Source organism: Eulemur rufifrons, chromosome 17, assembly GCF_041146395.1.
Source record: "Eulemur rufifrons isolate Redbay chromosome 17, OSU_ERuf_1, whole genome shotgun sequence".
Lineage (NCBI taxonomy): Eukaryota > Metazoa > Chordata > Mammalia > Primates > Lemuridae > Eulemur > Eulemur rufifrons.
The window spans coordinates 11,089,136-11,096,598 of NC_090999.1; positions in this window are offsets into that span (position 1 = coordinate 11,089,136).

A 7,463-nucleotide genomic window follows, 5' to 3' on the forward strand; every position below is an offset into this window, starting at 1 on the left:
CTTGTGAAACAGAGAGATTTTGACCTGCCACACAGGGTCGTTATGAGGATACACGAGATGATCTACCCAAGGCACCGAGGACAATGCTTAGCAGCAGAGCAGTTGCTTAGTTAATTTATTTTCTTAGCGGATTTTCACGTGCTTTCGCCCCTTGTACCTGTACTAAACATACACATTTCCAGCAACTGTCATGATCCCCAAAGTCCAGATCTCTTGGAAACACTCTTATTGTCATTTCTGAAGGTGTAATACATTAATTAGATAAAGAGAGAGAGAGGAGAGACAGACAGGCCTATGGACAGACAGACAGGTGGTAGACACATGCATCCATGGACAGAGATTTGGTAGACAGACAGACAGATAGATAGACAGGGAAATAGAAGATTGAGGTATTGTTCTTGCCCCACCCAGACCTCTATGAGACATCACCATTTAATCTTGCTGAATCCAAAGCCTGAGTAATTGCAAATGACATTTGGACTTAGGAGGTTTGACTGCAGGGCCTGGTTATTTATATTTCTTTCTTGTTACTGAGTAATGAGGCATGGGAAAATGGAAGTCATGGATAAGAAAGAAAAATTGTAAACCCCTACTCAGATACTAAAAATGGACTCAAAAATTGGAGAGCAAAGAACACAGATTTTCCCCTTCTAATTGTACAGTTTCCAGCCCCCTAACTCTGTCATGACTTCAGTAAGTCCCTCCTCTCCTCACCCCCACACCTCCTCTCCCCTGCCAAGGTGTCCGTGCCCTCAGCTTTTGCTGTGTAGCTGGGAAGTAACTAAAATTACTGTTTGTGTGGAACCCAGGAATGCTAAGGCTTTTAAATGGTGAATTGGGGTAGAGGCTGCAATGGGTTGGTTCTTGGCAGAGAGGGCATGGGAGGGAAGCGTCCAGCAACACTGGATGTCCTGGAATAATCTGCCCACATCTCATACACCTCCAGCAGGGAGGAGCCTCAGGCAGTGGCACCCTCACTGGCCACTGCCAATGTACACAGAGCGTCAGGTAAGCAATGAATGTGCCAAGTTTGAGCAGAGTAGACCCATGTGTTGCTGCCTTGGGACCAGAGGCAAAGCTTACGGGATTTATGTCCATTGATGGAACTGGCTTAGTTCTTCCCAGCCAGATTCCTAGAAATAAAGTTTCATTTCCAATCTTTTCCAGTATCAGAGCCTATTTTTGTTCTTGGTTATTTACTTTTTATTGCTACATAATTGTATGTTGTTATGGGGGATGTGTGATATTTTGGTCCATGAATACAATGTGTAATGATCAAACTCGAGCATTTAGAAAATCCATCACTTCTAACACATACCATTTCTTAGTGTTGAGAACATTTCTAGTTATTTTGAAATATATAATGAAATAGTTAACTAGAGTCACCCTCCTGTGCTATCAAACACTAGAACTTATTCCTTCTCTCTAACTGTATGTTTGTGCCCATTAACCAAGCTGTTTTCATCCCTTCCCACTTCCTGGCCTCTGGTAACCAACAATCTACTTTCTACCTCTTGGGGTCAACTTTTGTAGCTCCCACTTATGGGTGAGAACGTGTGATACTGTCTTTCTGTGCTGGCTTATTCCATTTAACATAATGACCTCCAGCTCCTTCCATGTTGCTGCAAATGACAGGATTTCCGTTCTTTTTTGAAACTGAATAGTTTTCTATTGTGTATGTATACCACATTTTTCTTATCCACACATCTGCTGATGGACACTTAGGCTGATTCCTTATTTTGTTTGTGAGTAGTGCTGCAATAAACATGGGAGTGCAGGTACCCCTTTCATATACTGATTTCGATTTTTATGAATAAATACCCAGTAGTGGGATTGCTGGATTGGTAGTGGTAATTTTTTTTTTTTAGTTTTTTGAGTAACTGTTCTCCATAGTGGCTGTACTAGTTTACCTTCCCACCAACTGTGTGTAAGGATTCCCTTTGCTCCATATCCTCGCCAGCATTTGTTACTTTTGTCTTTTTGACAGTAGCTATTTTCACTGGGCTGAGATGGTACCTCACTGCAGTTTTGATTTATATTTTTTTCTAATCAGAGCCCATTTTAAACCACAAAATATTTTATGTCTCTCTCATGTGGTTATAATTGTAGCTGACATGCTTAGCAGACCTATCTGTGTATTAATTCCATTAATATTCATTCCATCTCTATGAAGTAAACAATATCACGCCACTTTGCAGATGAGAAACCCAAGGCACAGGGAAGTTAAAGCGCTCACCCGAAGTCCTGCAGCCAGTAAGAGCGAGGGGAGGCGGCTCCCAGGCTGTCTCGTTCCATGGCCCCTGCTCTGAACAGGAAGCTGTGTGTCCATTGTAGGGGTGATTTCACTGAGGACCGAGTCACACAGGACAGAAGGATTCTACACACCCAGTCTCACTTTTAAGGTAACTTCATACAGATGAAGAATAGTATGCCCGTGGCACTAATACTCAATCCATAAACAATGCTTGAAGCAGCACACAGGTGTTTGGACGTCTTATGGTGGCCTCTGCTACCCTGGTACTGTGTGGTCGGACTCCAAAGCCTTCTCATGCCCTCTTCGACATAGGCTGCATATTGGCTTGTGTCCTTAGGGTCAGGGACTGTGTCTTCCTTGTTACTACAATTCACTCACCCATCACGTCTTGCCCATAACAGGTGTTCGATAACTATTTTTTAGTGTGAATGAATGCACAGTTTTATATCCAGCTCCTTCCTCCCCCCACCGAGAGTATTTCAAGCACAGATGATTTGGGACTGACCAGCCTAGACTGTGACATCCACGATAACACTAGGTCTTTGTAGGGGGGAAGGGCGTAAACCAAGAGAGAAGTGGGGCTGTAAGCGAGCTCCCTTAGAGGCTAAAAACACACATGGCCACTTCCAGGAGCCCTTTTCATGGGCCTCTGATTGTGCAGTTTGAGGGGATGGTAAGGGACATTATGATAAGTGGGGCCATGAGTGGTCAGGGTCAGCAGACACCTCCAGTGCAGGTGGCAGGGTTTTGTTTGGCCAGTCCTGGTCCGAGGCTGTTGTAGGACACGACTTTCATGTTAAACCTGGGACAGAGTAAAAAGCACTTTTCTTGAGGCCACAAGGACCACACTGGCCACCAGAAAGAAGGATGAGCCGATGGCCATGGTGTGTGGTCAGCCTGCCTGGGGGCTGCTCCCAAACGGCTGTGTAACAGGGGTTTGCTCCTTCAGGTCAAATTCTGGCCAAACCACAGGGAGACTTTCCCTCTCAAGCTTCTTCCAAGGACATGATCCTAGAAGAAATTCACTTATTGTTATTTAAACTAAATAAAAATGTCAAGTTTTTCACTGTGGATATGAAATTCAGCATTGTCGGACAATGGGAGCCCAGGGGGTTGGTACTTTGTGAGTCTGGTGCTGCTTATCGCTCACAGGTCTCGGGTCTAACCCGGTGGGATGTTGTGGGCTTTTAGGCCGTCCCCTCTCTCTCGCTAAGGAGCAGCTGAGAAATCCCAGAGGGCCCAGCCTGGGCCCAGCATGGCATAAAGAATAGCGCCCGAAGGAAGCAGGGTCTGCCTTACTTCATTTGAAAATGAGCCATGAGCAAATCATTAATTTTGAGCGAGTTTTTGGTCCTGAATTGCATTACACATGCAGAACTCATTTCTTCCTCTTCAAAGAAGCCCAACTGCAGAGTGTCAAGCGTAAAGATCGGGGAACAGAGAAGAGGAGACAGAGAATGTTCCCAAGTGGCTTGCCAGTAAGGTAAGCTTATGACAGAGAGGACTCCTTGTCCAGAAAGACCCTTCAGAGGCCACAGCTTGGAGAACTGACAACATACTTGCCCTTCTCTGGTTACATCCCACTTGCTTTTTCACAGTGACCTCTGATAGCTTTTCTCTACAGAACAAATCCTGGTGCCCACCCTGCAGATTCCCCACAACAGCAAAACAAACACAAACCAGCCATTGCATGTTATAGCTTTAACCTTCTCAAAAATCAGAAATTCATAAAAAGTGCAAGGTAGCAGCGTGTCAGCTATACACACAGCATCCACTTTTTGCTTGCTGGGTAGAAATAAATCAAAAGCAGACACTCTCCTTGCCCATAGATGAGGCGGCATCTGGGTCTGGATAACAGCAGGTTGCTGAGTCTAAAATGCACATAAAATCCAATTGTAAATTGGCTGACCACAGAATGCAACTGGATTCACTTACTGCTAATTAGGGTGAATAAAAGGAGACATTGTGAGACGTGAAGCTTGGGATGATGGGTAGGAAAGCCACTTGATGGGACGAAATATATTTTTCCTGATGTTTTGGAAAATCACTTCGTGTAATGTCTGCTTCATTATTTAAGCCCTCAAATTTGTATGTAGTAAGAACCAAGGATATTTCTGATGAAACCACATGCCAGGAAACCTGATGTGAAGGAGCCTTAAAGGCCCAAGCTGGGAAGAGTGAGTGAGCTTGGCTCCCTGTTAAAGAGTGAATCTTTTGGCCGAGCCTGCATGGAAAGACATTTTTCCTTCTGCCCCAAGTGATAAAACGCACACCACTGAGCAATGCTCTGGATACTGTTAACTGAGGTTGGTGTGATGCCCAGATAGCCTCTAGATTGCTGACCATTTATTTGTACCTCCTGGTGCTCACTTGTCTTTCTTGCGGTGAACTCACTACTCCTTTACTCTATTTAGAAAAGAAATGAACTGCTAGGCTCATGCAAGGGACCAGAGACGTGTAGGCTGGGTCCTGAAGAAATCAGCTGGGCATGGGGCATAACACATCGACATCTTCTGTGGAAATTCTTACTCCATAACATTGGAACATCCCTTTCCCTCAACTTTCTGGCCAGGGGTGAGATGGGAGAGTTATTTTCATCTTAACTCCATTTCGGGGATTGGAGTGTTCCAAAGAGAAGAGGAGTTTTGCTGAGCATTTTAAACAATTGATTCCAGATGGATTCTCTCTGTATCATTTTTTGGAATTGTTTTCTCTAAATGTGTTCTAAAGATAGAACATATTCACTAAAGATTGAAAGATGCTGAAATATTAAGCAACTAGAATGGCAAATCTTGCCACATTCTGGTCTCACTTCGACAAATGGCTTCAATTCTTGTTTTTTCCTTGATGTTTCTGTGAGGCCCCTGAGACAGTAACCCTGGCAGGGTAGGGACCACAAGAAGAAAGTGCAGGATGATTTGTCCACACCTCTGCTCAGGTGCATGCTTTAGGTTATTTTGTAACAGTAATACATGACTTTTGTTTTAAATTAGTTTAGGAGTGATTAAAATGAGAAGTGTAATGTGTGTGTGTGTGTGTCCGAAAGAGAGAGGGAAATTAGATGTTTGTGGAGGAACCAAATTAAAAACCAGTGCCTGACTCCTACCCATGTTCCACTGCACAATATTCCTTTCTTCTTCTAAGTGGTTATCATCCAACAATCCGCATTCAGAGGTGAAAGTCAAGACAACTGGTAGAGCCCCAATACTGATCAAACAGCATGGCACTAGTATAAACGTCCACCACGGCCATAACTGTGCATTGGGCTGAACGTCAGCTATAAACTGACATTCCAGAGATTCTACACCCTTACTGCACCTATGGCCAGAGTGGAAGTACATGTGTTGTCTTGCTCTGTGTCATTAGACACAGATATCTTGGCCACAACTGATTCAACCAGAGATTTGCTTGTCAACTAAAAGCCACGAGGCTGACAAGGTGGCCAACTGCCAGATAAGTGTGCTCTTTTCTTTGGATGAAGAGCGGCCAACCCAATGAGAGCCTCTCTCTGGAGGATTTGAATGAGTGAGAAAAGAAGTAGACGGAAGAAATAGAGGCAGGGCAGCTGTAGCGAGAATCCAAGAGTAGGAGGGAAAAGCAGCTAGAAAAGATGATGAGTGTTGAAAATGACAAATTCACTAGAGTAGGTCCCAGCAGGTGCCATTGACAGAGAGGACAAGAGGGCACTAGAGCTCCTGAGGATCTGCAATGATGCTTCCACTCTTAGGAGGCCCCTGACCTCCTCACTTCCCCAAATGTTCATTGTTAAATCCCCATCACCAGAGGCATCACAAACCTGTCTCCTCCACATGATGTAAAGTAGTAATAACAACCACAATAATCAAATGCTTACTATCTGCCAAATGTTTTAAGTAAATTGTTTAGTTACTTATTTCAGAAACACTATGAAGTAGGTCTTATGATTATGCTATCCATCTTACAGATGAGGAGATGGAGGGAAAGGCAGTCAAATCCAATGGTAGCCTTCTTATTGAATGCGATAGGCATTGGTAATTAGTCAGTTAATTGAAAATGCCAGTTGAAAAAAAGGAATTGTTGAAACTGATTCATGCAAACCTTACACATTTTATTTTCTTTAAAACATATGAATGTACATCAACTTGGCAAGGACATTTCTTTCAGTAGAGGGTCTGCTAATTGTAATTCAGCACTGCTTTCTGGCAGAAGCCACGCACATAACATATGCTCACCATTTTCTAGTTTCGGTTCCTTTGATGTGAAATAAACCTGGAGGAGACATGTGTGAAGCAATCCAATGCAGAATCCTTCTAGATTTCCTTTTTTCCTGTTCTCTAACCTTTTATACTTATTTGTGTAATACCTAATTTGCACGGCTTGCTTACATCCTCTCCTTCCAAGGCATTCAGCCTAGTTTTCACAGGGGAAAAAGTACCTTTTTCATATTCAGATTTCATCATTAGCTATTTATATGTAATTAAATTATGTTATGACAACTGCTATTAAGAGATTTAAGAACTGACTCTTAGGTAACTCTCCTGGTAAGAGCAGAAATGTGTGGGTCTACTATAAAGACTTCTACACTCCTAAAATTGCTGTAACTACATATACCATCTCACAGGCTCATCTAGAACTTTGCCACTCCTAAATTAAAGATGGAATCTATGTCCAATCTTCTTGAATCTAGAGGGGCCTTGGTGACTACCTTGACAGAGTATGGTGAAAATGATGCTATATGGCTTCCAAGCTTAAATCATAAATATAAAAATGCCAGGACTTCTCCCTTGTTCTTTTGCAATGCTGCCTCTTGAAACCCAGCTGCCTCCTATGAGGAAGCTCAACAAACTGTAGAGATGTACACATAGAGAGGAACCAAGGCCCCTAGCCCACAGCCCTGGCTGAGCTCCCAGATGACACCAGCACCAACTTGTCAGCCATGTGAATGAACTAACTTGAAAGTAGATCCTCCAGTCCTGCGGTCCCCAACACCCAGGCCATGGCTCAATACAGGTCCATGGCCTATTAGGAAATGGGCCACGTATCACTGCCTGAGCTCTGCACCACCTCCCCCCACCCATGATACTCCATTCCCCCATCCTCGGTCTGTGGAAAAATTGACTTCCATGAAACTGGTCCCTGGTGCCAAAAAGGTTGGGGACACAGTCAAACCAATCTACATTATGCCATGTGGAGTAGAGATGAGCCATCTCTGCTGAGCACTGCCCCATTA